Raw genomic sequence first — 8,127 nt, forward strand, 5'->3', positions numbered from 1 at the left:
TACAGTCAAGATTCTAAGCACACACAACTTTTTGGCTTGTTTGCCTAAAAGCTAGTCTGCACTTGTCAGTGTTGTTTTTTTCCTCATACTCATTAAAAATACACTGGAGACAAAAATTAAAATGTAGGAGAGAAATTATGGATATCCTAAGATTTCCTGTATGCCCAATATTGGGGTGAAAGGCAGGTTCCCTGTGTTTATGGGGGGCCTGATGTTGAGCCCTCAGATGCTGCTTCAGCAGAACCAGGGCCCCCTGGCAGCCGCAGCAGCTACAGGGGTGCAAAACCACCAGGAAACTGCATCCCTGGCACAGAAAAGCAGGAAAGCTGGGGAGCCGGTCCCCAGGCCGGCGCTCACTTGTGGAACAAGCTTTTCTCAGGAAAAAAAAAAAATAGAAAATAAACCACAACAAAAAGAAGAAAAAGAGCAGTGCCCAGAACTAGAAACTGCTAAAGGTCTGCTCTTGTTCAGATTTTTCTCTCCCATCTAGATCAACCGGTGTTTGGCCCCGCGTGGTTTGGCATGAGTCACGATGTTATATGCTGAGGTCCAGCCAAGATTAGCTGTTTTGTATGGTGTTGCGCTGCCTTGCAACTCCTGATTCACTGCAGTAGCAATGATAGATTGTTTTACAGGAGGAAGAGAAGGGGAAAAAAATTAAGCAGCCCAACGATACTTAAAACAGTGGATGTGCTCCACCTACTGGCTAGCAACAACAAAGAGAGCCGCGATAAAAGGCAGCACCCTTAAAGAGAGCCAAAACAGTGCTTGATGTTGTCATCCTCTTGACTTTTTACACTTCGAGGGGAGCCAGGGGGGAAGAAGAAAGAAAAAAGGATGTGAAGAAGAAAGGAGAGTGAGAGAAGATGAGGGCTGCATGGCAAGATAAAAAGAAAGAAAAGAAAAGAAGACATGGCTCTTTTGATTTAAAAGAGATGCTTCAAGCATGTGTAAGCTTGCAGCAACCTTGGCCATGTATTTTGATTTATTTTAATACTCCCAAAGGGGAGTTCTTTGAATCCTACATCCCGTTTTTGATTGATGCCAAGAGGGTTTATATCTGAACCAGCCAAGGACACAGCCCAGGCTGATGCCACCTTCCTCTCCAAGGCTTTGGGGCCAGACGGGGAGGAGAGACAAGCGTCCTGAGGCCCCCTACAACCCCTGCATCCTCTTCTTCCAGGGAGCATAGCTGCTCCTGCTGCCATCACGATGAGGAGTGGCCACACATTTGTCTCCTGGTTCTTGATAGCGAACAAAATCTTATCCTCATTCCCCAGTCTGCAACCCTTTTTCCATTCAGGTCAATGGAACCTGTGAGCAGTCACTGCCTACACAGGATGTATATCATTGCATGTGGTCTTCAGTCCCCACAACACCTCTTGTGACACACAGAAATACTTTTCCTCCACTTGAGAGGGAAGAGGCAGGGACACAAAACAGACTGAAGGTGACTCACAGTGTCAAAGTCTCTGTGATGACTTAAAATTAGAGATTACTTAGACCTTTATGTGCCACAAGGCTGGTTGAAAATCCAATTCCCAGCATGATCTTCTGGGAATGTCTTGGATTAAGTGGTGTGGGGACCAGGTCTGGTAGTTTGTTAAGTCCAGGGTGGAGCTGCTGCTCACACCTGGACAGGGAGGTGAGTCATGGCTAGTCCCTCCATCAGCCAAAAGGTTTGTGCACAGAATACAGTCAGGAGAGAGGAGAAAAGATGAGCTGTGACCATCATTCCAAATCCGAAAGAAAAAAAAAATTGCAAAATAGCACGTCTGCAGTACTCTGACAAAAGTATAAACAAACTACCCCCCCTTTCCCCATCTTTAGAAGGTCTGTCCTGAAGCAGGTTTTTTAATGTTTATATAATATTTTACATGCTTTGTGTATATATGTGTCTGCATAAATATATATACACACATATGCATATCGTACTTATATACATGCATATATACACACACACACATACATAGATGCCCTCACGCAGGGGTCAGCAAGCTCATTTTTGCCAAGGTCTACTTTTAAAATGTTTAAGCTGCCCACACATAGTCAGATATTCCTGCACTTATACTGTCTAGTTGCATATTCTCTCTGCTGTAACATGATACTAACGAGGATATATGGCCCTGGGCTTGCTGATGCTCTGCCCAAACAACTTTTGAGCATGGCCAGAGTGAGCACAGGTCCACTAGATCCAGCCATACAGACCTGTCCAAAGTTGGGCAGATCCCTACTTTCCTTGAAAGCCTCATGCAAAACAATTGTCCAAGAAAATGCAGCATGCTTGTGACAGAGCAGTAACTAACCATAGGTTTATGCAATACCAGTATCATTTAATATCTCAAAGGACAACATCCCAGTAGGTTTCAGATCTGTCCTGAATCCCATTATGACCAGTGGGTTGTAATTTGTCTCTGCCTTTGCCCGCAGCCACTCCTTTCCATTATTCTAGCTAATATTGCAGAAATGCATAAAAGGTACAGAAGAGTGGTAGGCTTATGAAGTACACTCCTGCTACCATTTCCTCATCCTCATTATTAACCTACTCTACTTTTTCGTCATTCTGTATCATCCAGTCTGTCTCTTACTAAAAAAAAAGATGCTTCCTTTTTCACTTTGCATTGATATGAGCTTTTAATTCAACTCTGTCTGCTAGCTTTGACAGACCCACACTAATTTGTAATCAGATTGAGGCTATGACACTGTACAAGTGCACGCGAAATATTAAAGACATCATAGGGGAAAAAAGGAGGGGAGAGAGAGGAAAAGGGTAGATGGGCAAAGTCAGTGTTACTGATGTTACATTTGACTTCATGCACTATTGCACAAAGGGGCACAGGGAAAAAATATTTGCTAGGGAGATACCACTCCCAGCCAAACAACTGCTCTGCTATACCTCATTGTATTACCACGACAGGACAGGGAGAGAGGACAACAACATTACAAGGTCAGCTGGGGAATGAAAGGAGATCTAGCTGGGACCAAGGGCACAGCTGAGGGTAGAGGGACAATGGAGATGCAAGTCATGAAGGAAGGCACACCAGAAATCGATTTATGCAGGCAACAGGCTCCCAACAGACCTTATTCTAACCAGAGCTGTTTAACAGAAACCAACTATAAACAGGGTTAATACAAAATTATTCAGCACTCCTATAACATTATACAACACATCTTCCAGTACTGGTTAGGACTTCAATTACTATACAGCCAACCCAAATCTCAAGGGGATCAGATCCCAAAACTCTAGAGTAATTACTTCAGATGTGCATCTTCCCACTCTGTGTTAAGGTGAGGACTCTCAAGGGTACCCAGATGATGACTTTGGTAAGGTGTCTCAATGTCCAGGGAACGTTCCCTAGCAGGCCAGTCTAAGGACAAGCTTTGACTTCACACGCACTACTCCAAGGAATATCAACAAAAAGCAGGTTCTTGGCACGCTCCATTTTCACCCTAGTTGAATCTGAGCGGTTGTCATTTATGGTAGTTGTCCAGAAACTTTTCTCAGCCAAGACATCTCACTGGTCAAAGGCCCTGTCTGTCAACCAAAGGGCACATGGATGACCTTAGTGGTCCATCAGCTCAGAAATTTCTATTGCTTTGGCCCAGGGGGGGAGAGGGCGTATCAGGAACAAAACAGTGTGGGAAAAAGGACAAAAACAGAAGAGAAAGAAAAAAACAAGGGAAGAAAAGAACAAAGAGAGAGGAAGAGCTGTGTACTGACAACTTACAGTGCAGCCTGGGGAGGCTCACCATCCCCAATAGCCTGCGTGGGGCCAGGAGCTGCTGAAAATAAAGCTGCAGCACCCTTAGTTTCTTTGTTTCCCTGTAATCTGGCAGGGCCTCAGTGAAAATAGATGAGGCTTTTGCTTTTGCACTGGCACTCTTCTGTTAAAGCTTCTCCATCTTTCTTCATCGAGGTTTGGGATATCCCATTAACCCTCCTCCCTCTCCTTCTGGGTAGGAAGCCTTTTAAGTGTCCATCCCAACAGTTTCCAACATGCTCTTTACTACAGAGGGATTATTCTAAGTGCGTTTAGTTTTATTTTCTCCTCACTCTATTAGAGGTGCAAACTCTGGTGGCCTTTTTGCATGACAAATCTCCAAGGCTGCCACGCGATGTCTATTTTCTTTTAACTCCCTTGAGGGGAAATACCTCCCTGTTCTGCTGTGCACATGAAATGGCTGATTATACATGAGTTGGTATACCAAATACCCATGTATACCGTACTAAATTTGTAATCTAAGGGCACAGAGATTGAGCATTATGAACTGCTAATGAGTTTTTCTCATGGTTTTGGTCCAAAAATGTGATCTTAGTTATCTGTCATTTAAAGAGACCTAAGCAGAAATAGAATTCAAAGCTATTGATTGCAAAGACTTTTACTCTACAAAGCAAGCCAATGTGAAACACTGAGTGATAGAGGGCTGACTTATGTTACGGCTTCTTCTCTTTTTTCTCCTTCATGAAGAGGTCTCAACTGAAATGACAGCTTTACAGTGCAGAACTATGTTTTCCAGGTGATCTGAAGTAGGATTTACCTGAGATCTGACAGTCTGTATCAAAGTCTTCCTCCTGTTTAGACAGCACATGTGGAGCTTCAAAGGCACCAGTATCAGCCCATCTCTGCTCCCATCCCACCAGCAGGTGGACAGAGTCAGGACAGTGCTCAGCCTCTGCACAGTCCCTGCCTGTAAGGGTCTGCTACATGTCTGACCTTGTGGTCCCTCCAGTAGCCAAATGGCAGACCATCTGGTCTCTCCCTGGCTCCCAGGCCACTCAATCTACTCTTTGGTCAGCCCAGCCCAATGCTCACTGGTGGCACACGCTGACATGGGCACCTTCAGATGTGCCAATGGTGGCCCAGGGCTGTGAGTCCCGCTCCAGCTGCTGCCACCCAGACACCCCCCCATGCACACAGGAAAATGGTCAGAAATTGAGTTTAATGAGAAAACAAGGACAGACTGACCTGATTAGGTTCAGGGCAGGGCCAGACAAGCGCAGTGACCAGCAGCTTATATACACAACCACCCCGTTTTATCCCTTTTCCCTTTTGTTTTCTCACACTTGTTCCTCCCAAACTGCCTTGATCCCTCCCCTTCCTCATCTTGGATTTCATCCCCACCCTGAAACAGCCCGTAAGTCACAAGCAGTCCCAAAATGCTGTACCCTGCGTCCTATAAAAAGTGCCGTTCCCGCACAGGCAGCGATGGGGAGAAACCAAAGGTGTGCGAGTACCTTTTCCTGACCACATTGTAATGAAGGTTCCCTCTAGCTGGGAGGCTGGTCACCTCCTGTAACAGCCTGCGGAGTGGCAGGAGCAGGGTCATGTCCCCCTCCAACCCACGTGCCTCTGTCCTCTTTTGTGTGTGAGGACACTGGTCCTTCATCCAACACTACCAAGTTGTTGTCCTTCATTCAAGACAATCCAACATGACCCAGTTGCTCTCATGTTCATGTGAGATTTTGGAAATGTCATAAGCCACAAACAAAACGGTGCCTTAATGGAAGGGGAGGTGATATGTTGAGATGAGATGCCATCACCTTCAGCAGTTGCCATCACCTACCACCAGTGTGTCATGCAGGCGAGCAAGTAAAGATTTCTAAAGCAAAAGATAGGTCTCTCCCATGTGAGGAGAGACAATATAAGCAGAACAAGCTGAGAGGTAGGCTAGGCTCAAGCTGCTGCTTGCAGAAAGGATGCAGAGGATGAGGAACAGGCAGAGAAAGGACAGAGAAGCAAACAGAAGCAGAATAAATCTTCTGACAAGGAGAACAATGTGGTATGCAGGGCTAATTTTTCATCTGCAAATACATGGAAATATGCAGTGAAGGAAAAAGTGGAAAATAAACAAGAAAGTGGAAAAAGAAATACATATTAAATGAGGCAGTGCATTCAAATGTGGAAATACAACAGTGCAGAACTGAGAGGACTTGTGTCAAATAATCTGATTACACTGAAGTAAATTTTCCAGGAATTCAGAGGGAAATCGAACTGTACCTTAAAAAGGCATAACTTATGAAAACCCCAGTGTGAGTCTAGTTTGCTGAGTGTGAAGTGAAAAGTAACCTTTTTTTGGAAAGTCATGAAGCTGGACAATTTTCCACAATAAGTACAATATTATATTCACACTGCAAGGTTTGGGAGAAATACTTGTAGAAATACCCATGTTAGTGCAGCCAGGAGCTTTGCCACTGGTAAGCAGGGAAAACTACCGTCCCTGGGCTCGGCTCCTGTTCCAAAGTGGAGCAGGAGGTGACTGGTATGGAAAGGCAGGTGGGTGGCCAGGATGACCAGGCCCACAAGCTGGTGCCTGGCCTGTTCTGCCACAGCCACCTTCAGCTCTCAGTAAAGTAATTTTAAATACTAGCATGAAATACATTCAGAAGAATCTTGCAGTCATGAAATCATGGGATAGTTTGGGTGGGAAGGGACATTCAAAGACCAGTTAGTCCAATCCCCTGCCATGGGCAGATGCATCTTTCAGCAGATCAGGTTTCCCAAACCCCGTCCAACCTGGCCTTGAACATGCCAGGGATAGGGCATCGCTCTTTCTGCTCTGAAACTTCATTTAATTGTCCACTTTAATCTTTGGCAGGTATCAAAATGGAGAGCTAGTAAATAACCGTCCTCTTCACCTGTTAGCCTGGATTCCAGCATTTAATTTTTTTTTAATAAATAACACAAATTTTTTAGCTTTTAGCTTTTTATTATCAGTCTTCCAGCTTCACTGTTGAAAATAATTCTCTCTCATCTTCTCCTTCATATCTCACTAGAGAAATGAGAGAAACTCAACTTATGACTGAATAATTTTCACAACAAACATACTTTAAGAAGGAAAAAGAAAAGTGTGATAGACTAGATGATGCTCCTGCTGAGAGAGTATCTAAGACACCTGTTAGAGAAATACAGAGTTGCGTTATAAGAATACTACATTTTTTGGATAGACATTAAGAGGAGAACTAGATGCTAAAGGATACACATGAGAAATTTAGAGGAGTAACTGCAAACCACTTTGAATTCATAGATAGATGCAACTAATTATGAGGCTGGTTTGTGTTAATTTCACCCTAGAAGTGCAGAAGAATATAAAAATTAAATACTAGGGTTTATAGGCTGCATACTTTTTTCATGCTAAAGGTCTTTGTGAGTAGGCAAATCTCTCCGAAAGCACTAAGATTACACTGAATGCTAATAGAAGAAGAACTTTTTTTTTTTTTTTAAGTAAGCAGAGAACATAATAGAAACATAGAATGGTTTGGATTGGAAGGGACCTTAAAGACCATCTAGTTCACACACTCCAGCAATGGGCAGGGACACCTTCCACTAGACCAGGTTGCTCAAAGCCCCATCCAACCTGGCCTTGAACACTCCCAGGGATGGGGCATCCACAGCTTCTCTGGGCAGCCCGTGCCAGTGCCTCACCACCCTTATGGGGAAGAATTTCTTCCTTTTATCTAATCTAAATCTACCCTCTTTCATCTATCCATTATAACCTCACTGCAATTCTTCCTTTAAAAACACCTTAGGACATGCTATCTTAATGGTTTCAATTCCCACACTTCATTTTTTCTGACTAGCTACCAGGAGCCACAGTCCCACATGGTAGGATTTAAAGCCTCTCCCTGTACCATACATTCACAGCTCCATCTGTGCCTGGATCTTTGCACTGTGACTCCACAAGTCTGTCCCCGTTTGGAGTCACACTCACTGCTTCTCTAATCCAGGGATTTACATGCTTTCTCTGGCACCTTTGCGCCTTTTCCAGTGGCTGTAGCTCTTTTTCTTCGTCTGGCTTTGGTCATAAAACCTGTTGATAGTGCCTGCCCTGGTATTAGCCCATCAGTTTTTCTGCAACAAAGTCATCATCTTTTTTGTCTTTGGCAGATGCCACCTGAACGACCTTATGCAGCTGACTCCTTTGAGTGCTTCCATGGAGCTTTTGAAGTCACCTATGTATTTCGGCCTAGGAAAATCCCAGAAGTAAGTCCAGAGCTCCTGAAAATCAATGAAAGGTTTAGAGAAGGATCATGGTAACTATATTCATGCATACACACACACACACATATACAGAAATGCCCCTGATAGCAGAGTAAGAATAGGAGAGGAAAATGGGGGGAGACTAGGA

The sequence above is a fragment of the Columba livia genome, chromosome 1 (genome assembly GCF_036013475.1).
Source record: "Columba livia isolate bColLiv1 breed racing homer chromosome 1, bColLiv1.pat.W.v2, whole genome shotgun sequence".
Lineage (NCBI taxonomy): Eukaryota > Metazoa > Chordata > Aves > Columbiformes > Columbidae > Columba > Columba livia.